At 37.2% G+C, this 15,131-nt stretch overlaps 1 protein-coding gene across 1 annotated transcript in view; it reads right to left on the bottom strand.

Moving 5' to 3' along the window:
- KCND2 (potassium voltage-gated channel subfamily D member 2) overlaps positions 1–15,131 on the bottom strand; it is a 501,718-nt gene that overhangs the window by 91,269 nt on the left and 395,318 nt on the right. The window lies entirely within an intron of this gene.

The following is a 15,131-nucleotide window of genomic DNA, read 5'->3' as shown; positions in this document are numbered from 1 at the left end:
TTAGAAAGTGCTGCATGAGGTAGAGGAAGGAATTAAATTACTTCTAACCTACCATCAAATTTACAAAGTACAAATTTACCCTCTAAAATCATACAAAACGTCAGAAGTTTGTTTAGAGGAACCTGTCCTGTCACAGTCACTGTCACTGAGGTCAAACCCACAGGGTTTGGAGAGTTTCAAAGGATCGCTGATTATCGATAAATAGTTCTAGTTCTAGTTCTGGTTAGTGATCCTTATAGACAAAGAAAGGTGGGGCTTCTGTTTAACCTTCATCCTAACCTGAGAGTGTTCACTGGCCCGGTCGATGTGTTGGCAATCACTCAGTGAGTGAAGAGTCCCTGGGGCCTGCTGAAGAAATGAGTGGGCATCAGACTCAGGGTCAGTCTCAGATATTTGTTCCGCTCTTACCTTCTAGTTTTGAGTCTCTTTCTATGGTTCATTTGCTTCAGTGGATGATTTGGTGCATAAGCCCCATTTTATTTAGGTGGTTGAGTTCCTTGAAGTGAGAGAGGTGCAGAGAATTTGAAGAATAATTTTGTTTTCATTTAAGAACCAAATGAAACCCCAAAGACCAAGTATTTCAATTTCTTATGTAAGTTCAATTTACTTCTCACAACATCAGGACTAGCACATACATTTTGTTTTCTTTGTAAAGCACGGCTGTGGCAGGGACGTGCGATGGAGAAATGTGAATTGTGTCATAAAGAACGGAGCGTAATAACGAAGCATTATGCATTTGGGAGATATACCAGGACATAGATAGGGTTTAGTTACACAGAACTTTCTGATCATAAAAGTGATAATCCTTGTAATGAGACTTTTACCTGATTAAAAACAACACTATTCTAAACACTTGCAGGCATTTAGAGGATGGCGATGATGCTTGGTCGATTAAATTTTAATTTTAGTGAAAACATATGTATGGAGGACCTACCCACCCTCTCTTTGGCAAACACTGTGTAGTAACGGGATGATGAACATTGCAGGGAGGCAAAATTTTACCTCTAACATCTTAGGGTTTTTCTCCAGGCCTGAGTCTAAGACATGTTTTAGACAAGTTTAAAACACGTATAAGATAGGAATAGGAGAAAAACAAACACATTTATTCAACATAAGTTTTGTGTAACATGAGAGCCCTCACATGGTAATGAAGACCCCCAAAGGAGTAAAACCTAAATATTTTTATAACCAGTTGTGGGACGGTGTTAACCTATGTGTTAATATGCGAGGTTAATTTATGTGAGGCTAAAGGAGGATTAGGATTATTTTAAGAAGTTCTGTTTGTTTGGAATATTCTGTCTCAACTTCCCATCCTTAATGATAAGAACATTCCTTCCTTTGTTGGGCAGGGAGGGCATCTCCCATCTGGGGGTTTCGGCTCCTGCTTTCAGGGGGGAAAGTGGAGGGTCACGGGGCATCTCCTGTTTTCATAAGTGTCTGTAGCTCAAAATAGTCCTTATGCCCCAAAGGCATCATTTGGGATGAGGTGTTTTGCAGCCCTCTAACACTCTGTCCTAACAATGGTCAAAAGACTAAATTCTACCTACAGAATAGGTTGTCATTATGAGAACCTTTATCGTGTTACTTATTTTTCTCAGGTTATCTGTTTAGTGCTATCCATTGAAAGCTTGAGCGTATCTTGTAGCCTCTCCTTTCTTCTTTGACTGAGGTAAAAGTTCACCCTCTAAGCTCGAGAAGCTTATGACCGTCAGTATCATTACAAAAAACAAATGCCTCGAGTTTGGTGTTTTATAGACATAATAGCTAAACTGTTTCTGGGCTGCAAAGTGCTAGAGAAACAGCAGTTTTTGTCTCAGCATCTAGGAGCAGTGCAGATGTCTTGATTCGGGCCTCAGAAGAGTTATCACTGCTGAACTTCTTCTCCTACATCGTTACGTAGGTTCAGAGACCTTGAGCCTACTCAACGTTTAATCCTCAGCTGTATTAAAGTTTAAACGCCACATCTGAACATCATTTGAGAAAGTTTCCATATTAGATAGGATGTAAAGAAAGTGATGTCTAATACTCTATTACGTCTCTCAATTTCTAGGAAAAGACCTATTGGATGGTTCACTTTTAAATGTTGAAGTACAGTGGGTGGGGGAAGAACTATAAATAGAAATATATTTTTCTATAGCTAAATCATTAAATCAAGTCCAAGATTGAGCGAACGTATAGGGCATGTTATAACATATTCATCCTAAAAATCTTTAATACTTCATCCTAATACCATTGATACTTTTGTGTGAAAACAGGGCATAATTCATGTCATGATCCGTGTTCACACATTTGAATAAAATAGTTTTACAGGGCCCTTCTGGCAGCCCTATTCTAATCAATAAAAATGGCATAGGTTATGTTTTCATAGCAAATTAAGGCTAAACAAACCAGCATGAAACTTACAGCTATTGAAATTCAACCAAATGGAAAGAAATAAGAGGTCATAATATACAGGGGAAATAAATGATCCATCCTTAATTGAAGATTCCTTTCCATATTCACTTTTGTTTTACTTAGAGAAAAGACATTTTGCCTTATTAAGCTACTGTCTCTCTTTTGAAAATTAGGAAAGGGAGGCACCTGTAGCTTAGTGAGTAGGGCGCCAGCCCTGTGTACCGAGGGTGGCAGGTTTGAACCTGGCCCTGGCCAAACTACAACAAAAAAATAGCTGGGTGTTGTGGCGGGCTACTATGGTCCCAGCTCCTTGGGAGGCTGAGGCAAGAGAATCGCCTAAGCCCAGGAGCTGGAGGTTTCTGTGAGCTGTGACACCACTGCACTCTACTGAGGATGGCAGAGTAAGACTCTGTCTTTAAAAAAAAGAAAATTATGAAAGAAAGGATGTGTACCTTTTAGTCAGAATACAGAATCTACGATGGTCCTTTCATTGAAAGAAAGTCTTCAGAACTGATGGGAGTCAAAACTTGCTTTCTTCTTGGACATCAATGACCAAGTTTAAAAAGAAGTGGTAGAATCTAAATAACATATTAAAATTAGCAGAATGTCATGCTCATGTGTTGCAATAGTGGGAAAATGTCTACAACAAAAATGTGCTAATAAGTTGTTGGTAACATAGTATACTACCCATAATGCCTCACCCACACCAAAACCACATAATCTGTGGAGAGTGATGATTTTTCTTACTGGTTTCTGTTTCAATTAGAAAATCTAAAGGTAGTGTCTTTGTTATATTTTCCTTGTAGAAATTGCATTTGATCCTTGACCAACATGGATTTTGACTGTACAGGTCCATTTCAGCTAAATGCAGTGATCAAAAATACATATTTGAAAGATTTGAAACTCTCCTATAAGGGAGGTTGACTTTTCCTATAGGTATTTTCTATTAGAGTCCTTAGCACCAACTGCAGGACTTAAATACTTCTGGATTTTGACACACTCGACAGTCCTGGAACCAATCCCTTGTGGTATTCTGAGGGACCACTATCGTTTTATATTTGAATATACATGACTTGTTAGATTAAAGTACAAGGACAGTTGCAAATTTCCTTGCCTTTTTTTTTCTGATGGTATACAATCAACACTGCAACATCTTAATCAAAAAAGACTTACAGAATTGCACTGTAAATAAATGTAAGAGGCAACCACAGGTTGGCCAGCCATTCTTTTGCTATTGTACCTACAGAATTTAAATGTGTTACATAATTCTCCACATGGGAATACTTTGTTCCAGACAGTGTGTCTGATACTGCCATGTTTTGTTACACTAAGGTGTCTGGCACACATCTGTGTCATCTGCAGCAGAAGTTATGACTCAGAGTCAAGGTGAATGAAGAGTTTGGAAGAGGGCGCTCTCCCCTTCAGCTCAGTTGTGGGTATGTGGTGGCCCAGATTCATTTATCCTAAAGGTGTAGCCCAAGACACATGGTATACACATCTTCACACTGATGAAGATATGAGGGCCAGGGGCCAACTGTACCTCTCAAGTTTCAGGGAGCTCTCTCTGCTCCCTCACCCTCCTCCGGTGACACAGGTGCATCTTCTCTCTTAACCTCTGGGTTTGAGGCACCCCAGACGTTCCTGTTTTCCAAACCTCTTAATACTAGAAAAATTACTTATTTGATTAGTCATGTATTGGGAATTATTTCATACAAAGTTAGGAAATTTCCAATCCCTGTATATCCTTGACCTCTCTCGCTAGCGTTTACGATTGAAGGAAGTTTCACTCATCTTTGTTTTCTCAGATCCCACCAAAGTCAAGAGGGTGCAGATCTGTCCCATGCTGTCTGCCATGTGTTTCACTTGACCTCCCGTTAAAGCATTCCAGGGACTTGTGACAGTGTTCAAATGTAAGGAAGTGAGCTGATTATCATAACGAGTAAGAATGTGAATGCTGGACTAAAGGAAACACCAGTCCCTGGCGTGCTGGGGCTAGTAGCTTGTTACCACTTGACAAGCTACTAGCCCTGTATATTATGACCTCTTATTTCTTTCCAGTTGGTTGGATTTCATGGCTGTAACTTTCATGCTGTTGGGAGGTAACTCACAGGGACCTTTTTTCCCAAGGTGTGAATGTTGGAGTGTACGGCACTGCTGATGGAGATGACGACTTCGTTTTTACATACGATCATGGAAAAGAGTCACAGCTGAAAGTAAAGCCCAGAAAACTGGTCAAATGAAGGGAGAAAAATTAAAAGCAAACACACAAGTTTGGTTCTTTAAAAGAACGTTCATTTCCATCATGTTTGTGAACTGCTTACAATTTGTACCTAAACCTTGTGTTGCCCAGTAGACAAGTTTATGATATATACTTGACACACTAGTTTGATTAAAACAATGAAATCTCTCTTCTGTTTTCATGTTTTAGGGTTTATTCCATGTGTTGGTCTGCTCTAGCTCATGAAAGAGTACCAAAGGAGGGATTTTTCTAGATGTCAGAGATATAGAAGAAATGAGACAGGTTTAGTTTCCCACTTGTTTGGAGATTACAAGCGTTACTATTAACTCTTACTCTTAGAAAATTTTACCTCCTGTCTAAAATATCCTGAGCCATGTCCATTTTTCTTCAAGTGAGGTTGATTATATGTATTGATAAAATTCTAGTGGAAATTTCCAGGCCAATGGACTTCTCTTAGTTCTATAACAAGCTTATGTATGAATATTAGCAAAATCTTTCAGAATATGTTTTATTGGTGAAGAATGAACCCAGTAATATAAGTCTGCATAAATCTGTTCACTACTGAAACCAGTCATAAGGTAAAGCGGTAAAGCATACGCCCATCAGAAATAAATTAACAGCAAAATCTTGCTAGCGAGCCAGCCAAGTTATACACCCAAACGAGAGAACATCTGATACACATTTATCAATGCCTTTTTGCCTGTTAAAACCAAATATAATGTGCCTGTTTCTAATAAGATACTTCAAATTATTTTCTACTGGCTCGGCGCCCATAGCTCAGTGGTTAGGGCACCGGCCACATACACAGGGCTGGCGGGTTTGAACCAACAATGACAACTGCAACAAAAAAACAGCTGGGTATTGTGGTGGGCGCCTACAGTTTCTGCTACTTGGGAGACTGAGGCAAGAGAATCACTTAAGCCCAAGAGTTTGAGGTGTGTGCTGTGAGCTGTGACATCACAGCACTCTACCGAGGGCAACATAGTGAGAGTTTGTCTCAAAAAAAAAAAAATTCTCTATTGTTTTTGACTCAGTTTTTCAAAATGGCTTTTGTGTATTAGAGATGAACAGTCTTCCCAGAATCAGCAGGAAAACATATGGAACTGAACTCATTTCTATTCATTCTAGTCCAGTAACAATGTCTCTTCTTGTCACATGGCTATAGCTTTTTATTTTTTAGGAAAAACTCTCCAAAAGCAGAATAATTTTTTTTTTTCCCCCTCTGAGAAACTCTGTTATAAAGCTCTTTCTCTTTGCCTTTTTGTAAAAAAGTTTTCTGGAGATGTGAGTTTCCTGCATTTGCATGCGTGGCTCAGAGGTCTCCTGCAGTCTGAGCTGGACAGGTCCCTCGGAAGGAGAAACAGCAAACAGATCACATTTTATGATGAAGCTGCCAGACTGTTGTTCCCCTTTATACACCTCCTAGTTGTTCTGCACGAGGGACTCCCTAGGGTGAATGCGAGAGATAAATGAGGTGTTGAGGGGAATAATAATTTTGCACAAGGTGAAAGGATAAAGGAAAAGTGAAAAACATTCCTGCTTTGCCACGGGATAAGTCATATTAATTAGTGTGCGTATGACACAACTCCACAAGTGGAAATGAAATTTATGAAAAGAGAACCATAAAGTGGATACACCTCGTAGATAAATATCACTTGAATGCTACACTTCACAGCTTTTCCACATTGTGTAAAATTACTTCATTATTCATGACCTCATTAAAACACATTATAGATGCACTTGGATATGAATTCTAAATACTTAATCTCAGCATGCTCTGTGCATTTGAAAAGATAATGAAAAATCTATTTTTTCCATTTCAAATTTAGACATTTGCTTTAAGTGACAAATTATGAAAGGAAATAATCTCCCATAGTTCATTGGATGTGATAGATAAGAGCCAAGTCCACAGTAGTGCAGAGAGGCGGGGTCATACGTAATCTACAAAGCATGAAAACACGTTTGATTCTAGAATCCATCCTTGAGGATTTCCTGTATGTTCTACTTTCTAAAGTTTGCTTAACTTAGAATGCTAAAAAAAACTTTGTATTTATAAATATTTTACAACTCATGGCCAGGAAAGTTAATCCAGCCATGAAAACAGATAGTGTGCTAGTATAGAATTCCTTTTAGTACTAAATAGAGAATATGGATAATTTATAAGTGAATAAGGAAGAGTTGGTAGAGTATTTAAAATGTCTCCATTTGTTTACTTACTTGTATAAAAGCATGGACTAAATATAATTTTAAACAACTGATGAAACAATGTTTTCAGTTTGACTATAGGCAATCAAGGCATAATTTCTTCTTGAATTTTGCTCTATTTGATTATATTGATTAAATATATAACTATAGACAGATAATCTCAATTATTATTGTAGGCATGTAATAGTTCCGGTGTTTTAGATTTTTCTTTTTTTTTTTTGAGACAAACTCTCACTATGTTGCCCTGGGTAGAGTGCTGGTGTCACAGTTCACAGCAACCTCAAACTCTCGGGCTGCTTTTAAGCAAGTCTCTTGCCTCAGCCTCCCAACTGGGTGGGACTACAGGTGCCCGCAACAATGCCCGGATGTTTTTTGTTGTTATTGTTGTAGTTGTAGTTGTCAACGTTGTTTGCCAGGCCAGGGCTGGGTTTGAACCCACAAGCCCCACGGTGTATGTGGCTGGCGCCCTAATCACTAAACTACAGGCACCGAGCCAAGGTGTGTTTTAGAATTTTTACAGCTTGAATGTGGATATACACACTCAAGAGGCAATTTCTCTTCCTCTTTTAAGTTTTTTTTCAGTGTAAAGTTCAGGGGTGTTACTTCCATTGGTTTTTTAAGGCATTTTCACACATGTCTGTGAGAAAGCTAGTAGGTCATAAACAAGTTAGAACACGTTTTAACTGACTTAGTTTATGTGTGCTTTTCTAGAAATACTTCAGCACCAGCGTTCACTGGAAAGCTCAATGTTCCTTTAAGAAATGCATTTTTGCTATTAATATATTCTCCTTAAAATATTGTATGTAAATAATTTTATCTACAAACTTGAGTTCTAGTTCTTTAAGATATGCCTATATCAGCATGGTTTCTTCTGTGTGATGAAAGAAGTAATCACTACAGTATAATAATTATCTTTTTTTTCCCCAAGAAGTAATTAGGAATGCAACCCTGAATAAATAATGGTGTGTAAATTACTGCTGCTGTCCCAAAGATACAGTAGCTCACATTTTCCTCTTTACAAAAGTTTTTCCTTTGATTATTATGCTTTATTTTATGTTATCAAATAGAGGATTCATCTTTTTTTTTTTTTTTTGTAGTGGATGCTGCCTCTTTTGGAGTAAGTAATTAAAGTTTATTTACTTACTGGAGGAAAATGATTTAAAGATATTTTCCCTTTAGAGGAATTTCAAACTTTTCTTTACGTAGATATCAAAATGAATTAATACGTATAACTCTTGTGAATTTATAGAAACATTTTCCTATAAGATAACTATTACAAATATGACTGGGAGCATATTCTGTGTATTAGGGTTATCTTTTTAAGATATATTTAATTTTTTTTTTTTTTTTTTTTTTTGCAGTTTTTGGCCAGGGCTGGGTTTGAACCCGCCACCTCTAGCATATGGGGCTGGCGCCCTACCCCTTGAGCCACAGATGCCGCACTATTTAATTAATTTTGAATACATAATTCATACATGTCAATATCATGTTAAAAAATTCACAGGTGTATTTACCATAAGTAGGCATTCTTGGACTTTGCTGTTCTTTATCTTATGGACATTATTATCTTACTTATCTTAGAAGATAGTTTTCTTCACTGCAATGAATTTCAATTTTAACTATATTCATTTTCCAAAAAAAAACAGCCATAGAATTTTTAAAAAATCCCATCAGTGCTAATGTGTGAGTTATGATGCATTTCATAGATAATAGCCTAGACCAAAATGAAAAACATATATACATATAAGTCTACATATCTTGATTGTAATTGAGAAAAAAAGTCTTGTTTTCAGGTCTAGTCTCAAATTCTGCCAGTAATTAGTTATGTGTCCTTGGGAAAGTCTCTTAATAATTCTGGGCTCATTTTCCTCAACATTCAAATGAGGAGTTAGGGTTAGTCTGCCTTAAAGATCTTGCTTCCTGTGTCCATGAGTTTATGAATCAACTTTTTTTTTTTTTTTTTACATAAGATAGACTTCAATGTACTATGTAAAAATTCCATTAATGTGATTAGATGGATCATTAATTTTTCCTTAATATTAAGTCCTCTAATAAAAATTGACTTTTGCAAAATTAGAACACAGTTTCCTGTGACTTTGTAGTATTACTAAGAGAGTTAAGTTATAAGAATCACATTAGCCATTTATACGCAATCCTCCTCCAGCTGGAAGACACCCGTGAGTTAGGCTAGTGGGTTGCTGTATGTGTATGCAGTCTCCGTGGAAACTAATTGTTTAGGGATTTTAGGCCTACTAATCCTCGGGAATGTTTCACTATTTTAAAAGGCTAAGGACAGTGTCAAATTTGAAGGCTAAAATCAACCAGAAGTCATTAGAACACACTGGAGGCACAGAGCCGACCCACTGGCCCGCTTCCTTCCCTCTTCTGATGAGGGATCTTGTTTTCCTGCCTTCTAAATTTCTCTCCGCCTGTGCCTTCCCTTTCTCTGGCTGCGCTTTACCAGAGCCCCCCTTATTGTTCTCACTCCATCTTGTTGACTGTGTTTGCTTGTTTCTGGCCTTCTTACTTGCCTTCTTACACTCCTTTAGTTTGCTGTCTTTCTGGTAGCATAGATTACTTCACTTTTGTTCTCCTTAGTTCCCCCACCCCATTGCCATGGTACCTCCTAGCTGAGCACCCACGTCTCTTTATGACCTCTTTCATTTCTCTTCTGTCTTATCTACAGTCTATAAACTCATTCATTCCAATCTGAGATCCCCAACCATTTTACTTATTTTTTCTTCTATTGTCAAGTCTCTACTGCACCTCTACGATGTGCCAGGAGGTGTTTCTGTCTCTCTCCAGGGGGATGGAATTTTAGAGAACAAAACAGAGAGTTGTGGAAAGAAGAAAAAAAGGATTTTATCTTATCCCTTTGAGAAGCAGGAATCTTTCTTCTACTTATTCAGTCCATGAGGAAAAAAAGCAACTATAATTGTTAATATACTTGGATATCCCTGCAAGCAAGAGGGGCTTATTGTACACATCTAGATGCAACAAAAAAACCAGGTGACTTACTTACGTAAGTCTATGTATGTACCATATATGCGGGAATAAATCTATGTATTCTGTTCAATGTTGATCCTATACTTATTTAAAGCTGTGTGTAGGATTTCTATGTTAAATGAGCATGAAACTATAAATATATATACATACACATACACTCAGAATTGAATGTTAAAACTAATGAAAATTTACAACAAAGTTAATTTGGCAAATAGCTAAGGAATTGCATTGATAGTATTGTACTCAACAGTAATCAGGCAAAAACAGTAAGCCATTCATGTAAATGAAAATAATTAGCCTTTCTTTACACAACCACATCTGTCAATAAAATTTTGCTATCTCAACTTGAAACAAAAAGAACCTTATTTTCAATGGTTTATTTACTTTCTGAGTAAATAAAACATATCTGAGTAAATAAATTGAAGAGGGAAGTTTTAGGCCAGGCATGGTGGCTCACATCTGTAATCCTAGCACTCTGGATAGCTTGAGCTCATGAGTTCAAGAACAGCCTGAGCAAAGTGAGACCCTGTCTCTACTAAAAATAGAAAAACTGAGGCAACCGGATCCTGGGAGCCAAGAGCTAGAGGTTGTTGTGAGCTATGACATCATAGCACTCTACCCAGGGCAACAGCTTAAGACTCTGTTTCAAGAAAAAAAAATAAAAGTGAAGTTTCAAAAACAAAGTGAGGCTTCTATTTTCGTTAGCTGAAGGCATACTTTTTAAATTTTCTCTCTAAAGGAATACGATTTGTACTAATTCACTATTGAATCTCCGCTGAGATGAAAAACACGGTAAATTCATCCCCCTAACTGGTGTGGTAACAGTAAATTAACTTACATTTGGTTTAAACTACCTTCTTTATTTAGAAACTAATCTTTATACCCCCTTTCCTTCTTTTATTTTCCAAAATGAAAGCCATGTGGCTATACATATTATTTAATGTTAGAATGGAAAAGGCTTTCCCTGCCATGGTTCCATTGGCAAAACCCGCAAAATAAACACAAATGTGAGAGTTGATTGGAAAAGAAATCACTCTACTCCATACAGCTAGGGCTCCAGCGACAAACCCTGGAGCTGGCAGATTCAAATCCAGACCAGGCCTGCCAAACAGCAAAGACAACAACAACAAATAGCCGGGCATTGTGGCGGGCACCTGTAGTTCCAGCTACTCAGGAGGCTGAGGCAAGAGAATTGCTTAAGCCCAGGAGTTGGAGGTTGCTGTGAGCTGTGATGTCACAGCACTCTACAAAGGGGAACATACTGAGACTGTCTCAAAAAAAAAATTAAAAACAAATATCTAATTTTAAGTAAATCACAATCAATAAAATCACTAATAGTAGAACGTAGCCTACACTCAATAAATACTTACTGAAGGAGAAAAAAAAAAAGACATCTTGGGGCATGATGACACCAACGGGTTGAAACAAATCTAAGCTATTGGGGAAAGAGAAAAGGCGCAGAACGAGGAAGGAGGCAGACCACGTGGAGGTACATGCCACTGCGTGGTGGTCGGGGAGGGCAATGCTTTTCTAAATTCTCTTCATTGTTCATTCAGAACTGGGCCTGTTTAATGGGCCACGTAATTGTAGGAAGAAAACTTTAGGACAGATTGTCATAGTTGTAATGTCCAGATCACAAAATAATCCCCGCAGACTTCAGTTTAATTTCCTAGGGCCAGATTTTTATCCTGCTGAAGAGAAATGATATCATGATCTGGATAGTTATAAACAACACAACCATATCCTGGTGGTGAATGTTTACAAGGTGGGATTTATTTTATCACCATGCTAAGTGTGAGGGCTTCTAATTCTTCCTAAAAAAGAGAAAAAAAACCACCTTGCTAAGGGTCCACTTAGTTCACGGCTTTAACTAAATGAACATTAAGATATTTTGCGGTTGGGCACATAATCCTAGGTTAGCATGCCATTTATGTGGCCAGCTGATAGATAGGCAGGATTTTCCAGCAAGGGGGCCGGGGTTACAGTTCTGTTCAATCTTTTGAATTTGTTGTGAGGACTGTGCACCTACTTCTAAACTTATCTGTGTTTTACTAAACCAATTTACACTGAGTCATTTAACAACATGTAACAAAAGCCCTCTGAATGCAAATCATTGTAGTAGACACAGAGAGACATTAAAAGCAGATATAAGAAGCAAAAGTTTACAGAGAAGCAGAAGGGAGAAACTTCACAGGAAAAAAACCCAGCAACACACAAAATGGAATTACTGTGAATTCATTCAATCAATAATCATTGTCTGCCATGGTCGAGATACCATCCACAACTACAAGTACAAATGTAGCCAAACCAGGGTCTTATTCTAGTCCCTGTATTTAGACAGGACTCAATCCCAGCCAACAAACAAAAGTATGAATGTTTAGAGGAATCATCGACAAATGCTATTTCCAATCCAGGATATATTAGGAGAGATAAATAATAAAAACACATATAGCTTACGTAGGGTGCCTTGATCCTTAGGAAGTATATTCTTCATGTTGAAAGATAGGACCTGGCTTCTGATAGCTAGTTTACTAACAAACAGAATCTGAAATATCATAAAATAATGAATTGAATTTTGTGAGGTGTACATCCCTGTCTTTGTGGAGACGACAAAAATTTTCCACCCATAGGGAGCGCTGAAGTGAGTCGAGACACCAGTGGATGATGTCATCTTGACCAGGAACAAAAATCCCTGCTGGTGATTTCTTTGATATATTTCATGATGGCATAATTTAGTATTATAGAAATTAAATATGGCCATTTCCTGCTCTTTTCTAGGAGTTTGGAAATTGATTTTTAAATAATTTATCCTGTCAGTTTCCTTAGTATAGTGAACAGGTATAATTTATAGCATCTACCTTTCTAGATATGTCAGACCTTACTTGGTAGTATAGTCTGGCTGGAATATTGGATCTCTGAAATGGAACTGAGTTCTAGTATGAGACTAATGCATTTTCCAGGACAGTTGAAAACAGGAATGTCCCTGAAATAGATGGCTCTCCCATTTTTTTTTGTAGAGACAGGGTCTCACTTTATGGCCCTCGATAGAGTGCCGTGGCCTCACACACAGCTCACAGCAACCTCCAACTCCTGGGCTTACGCGATTCTCTTGCCTCAGCCTCCCCTGGGACTACAGGCGCCCGCCACAATGCCCAGCTATTTTTGTTTTTTTTTTTTATTTTGCAGTTTTGGTTGGGTCTGAACCCAGTTTTTGAACCCAGGAGGTGGGTTCAAACCAGCATCCTACTCCTAAGTAAGCCAGCGCCTTACTCCTTTGAGCCACAGGCACTGCCCGCCATCTGACACTCTTATCATTCTATTTTTCCCTTTCTATAATGTTCTAAAATTCCTATCTAGTCTTTAATATTACCCTAAACTCTCAAACCTGGTCATTTTTGCCCCTATAGAGATTTCATTCAATTTCTTAAGAACTAGGATTTAAGTCAGCTAAGCTTTTTTTTTTCTGAGACAGAGTCTTACTATGTTGCCCTTGGTAGAGTGCCAGAGCGTCACAGCTCACAGCACTCTCCAACTCTTGGGCTTAAGAGATTCTCTTGCCTCAGCCTCCCAAGTAGCTGGGACTACAGGCACCTGCCACAATGTCCAGCTATTTTTTTGTGGCAGTTGTCATTGTTGTTTAGCTGGCCCAATGTGGCTGGCACCATAACCACTGTGCTATGGCTGCCAAGCCAAGTCAGCTATGCTCTAAAAATGGCTAATAATAACATATAAAAGTATTATATTAATATTGTAACATGAAAAAAATTATTATAAATATTTCTTGAATTCACATATTTAAAGATGAATATGCCATGTGAACATTCTCTATTTTTTGAAAACAGGTAGCAACTATTTTTCTGTTTCACTCATAATTAAAATACTTTAAATTCTTCCAAAAAGATTTTTGTACAACAATATTTGATAGTATTTTATGTGTAGATAATACAGAATAGGAAGTACATTAAAAATAATTTTTTGAAATAAGTTATTGTGATAACTATTTATCTGTCTTCCAAGAAAGGACTGATCTTTAATTAAAAGAACTTTGGCTTCTAATATGTTGAAATGACTTCCCCAAAGTCAGACACAGTGTATAATTTATTTCCTAAAATCCCTCATAGACATTCAAAATAAAACATTCTCTAGTTTAAGATATAAAATTCTGTTACTTTTATTAAGTAACACACACTTGTAGCAAGAGAGCAATTGTTTTGAAAAGTATATGGAAGTTTTCAATAATATATGATAAATTTAACTTCATAAATTAAAATATTTCTTATTCTCTGTTACATTCAGAAATTTCAGCCTATCACATATATCCTGCTGTTACATTTTATTTATATTATGTTGACACCACTCGAGATTAAATCACCATTCTTCATGGTTAATATTCTTGTTTCCTCACTTAGGCACAAAGAAATACTTATATGTGGAATACAAAATGGCTTTAAAAAATAGTGCCCTGTTCTGCGAAAGATGCCAGTATGAATGGTTGGTATTAATTAGCAAACATTTTTCACACTTACCATGTGCAAAGTTCAATACTGTTGCATGTGGCAGGGTTTAGCAAAAAATTTTAAGAAATAACATGCTCTGGAAACTGAAAAGTGCTAAACAGCACAAGTATGGTTGTAGAGCTGAAAAAAAAAAAATTTTTTTTGGCAGTTTTTCGCCGGGCCGGGTTCTGAACCTGCCACCTCGGGTATATGGGGCCGGCACCCTACTCATTGATCCACAGACACTGCCCTGAAAATTTTATTATACAAATCCTGATACATGTTGTGAAAAAAAGCATGAAATTTGGCTTCATAAAACAAAATTAAAGTTCTAGTTGTTTGGCCTTTCAGATGTGGAAATCTTGGCAAATCAATTAATATGTTTGAGACTCAATTTTGTAATCTTCAGAGTTTGCTTCAGAGAGAAATAGTGATATTTATTTAAATGAGATAATGTTTGTGAAATGCTTTGTAAACTCTTAGGTAGTTTATAAATGTTCATTGTTCTTATAAAACATGGTTTCTGTCTCAAGGATGTGAAACATCTCATAGAAGGAAAAAAACCTTCCATATTGCACTGAAATGTATTTCTGTATTTAATTAGATTTATATAAAGTATGAATTATATTGATATAGGATAGTTTATTATAATAAAAATTAATCTATACATTGAATGCAATGTAGAGCTCAGATCTGAATGTAGATTACTTTTTGAGTGCAAGAGCAATAACTTTGATTCTGGAATGTATTTGTGATTTAAAGGATCTGGTGATAGCGTGCATAAGGATACA

The sequence above is a fragment of the Nycticebus coucang genome, chromosome 11, assembly GCF_027406575.1.
Source record: "Nycticebus coucang isolate mNycCou1 chromosome 11, mNycCou1.pri, whole genome shotgun sequence".
NCBI lineage: Eukaryota > Metazoa > Chordata > Mammalia > Primates > Lorisidae > Nycticebus > Nycticebus coucang.
The sequence above is the reverse complement of the archived record's forward strand: the minus strand, read 5'-3'. Positions and strand labels throughout refer to the sequence as shown.